The following is a 981-nucleotide window of genomic DNA, read 5'->3' on the forward strand; positions in this document are numbered from 1 at the left end:
ATGTAAAATGGAGGAAGATAATTTTGAAAGTAAGGATGACATGCGGAAGCGCAAAGCGCGGGAAAGGATGAGGGCAAAAAGGTCGACGTTTTCATTGGATACTTAAGTTTATATAATCTTCTCGACACGGAGAGGTAATATTTTGGTTTTCCCAACTTGTTTTTGTATAATTTCGAGTAATTAGGTTCTTAATTTAATAATTAATTAGCGTTAATTAATGAAATATTTAAGCTTAAATAACCGTGCAATTAGTATCGCTTCTCGGCCTTTTGGCTAAGATCATGTGTAGTATCTGTTCTGATCAGCTTAATATCTGATCGGGTTCCATTGGGACCCTTCGATATTAACTCGCTTTTTGGAATTGGGCGAAGTTTAACGGGCTTGCCCGACTTCGCCACGAGTCGACCTGATATTGCATTACATTCAGGATCGGCTCACAATCTCTCTAATTAAATCAAAATTAAACACGCTTATTCTGAATCAGCTAACATCAAAGAGATTAGGAGTTGAAGCTAACTGCTTGGGCAAGGCATTGTGGGAGTTCTCGCTGTACTGCTTTATCCTCAGGTTATATTTTCCTCTTTATATCCGGTTCACCGCATTTCAACCAATAAGAGTGCAGAGAAAGGGTATGTTCCCATTTTCCCCAATCCCATAACACCCAAAAGCAGTATTTCGCCCAAAAGATTTTTTGTCCCATTTCGCCCAAAAGATTTTTTCCCATTTCGCCCAAGCCCAGAAGTTGAGATTTAATTTTAGCCTTTAGAAATAAAAAGACCTAGAAAAAATTAGCCTTGGGTTGGGTTAGGCTAGGTTAGGTTAGTAATATTTTGGAAATGGTTTAACAATGTTACGCCTTTTCCAAAAACATTAATGTTTACAATTATCTTCTTCCGAATAAAAGAACCTTTCTCAAATTATAATATGCCTTTTCCAAAAAATAACTGTTTACAATTATCTTCTTCCGAAATAAAATAACCT

At 36.6% G+C, this 981-nt stretch overlaps 1 non-coding gene across 1 annotated transcript; it reads left to right on the forward strand.

Annotated features, from left to right (window-relative positions):
* Positions 1-253: 253 nt before the first annotated feature.
* On the forward strand, positions 254-443 carry LOC149716462 (U2 spliceosomal RNA). The gene has a single exon (XR_016373679.1). It is a non-coding gene; the product is annotated as a U2 spliceosomal RNA (small nuclear RNA).
* The last annotated feature ends 538 nt before the right edge of the window (positions 444-981 follow it).

The sequence above is a fragment of the Phalangium opilio genome, unplaced genomic scaffold (genome assembly GCF_054372755.1).
Source record: "Phalangium opilio isolate 3A_F unplaced genomic scaffold, DU_Popi_V2 ptg000009l_1, whole genome shotgun sequence".
Classification (NCBI taxonomy): domain Eukaryota; kingdom Metazoa; phylum Arthropoda; class Arachnida; order Opiliones; family Phalangiidae; genus Phalangium; species Phalangium opilio.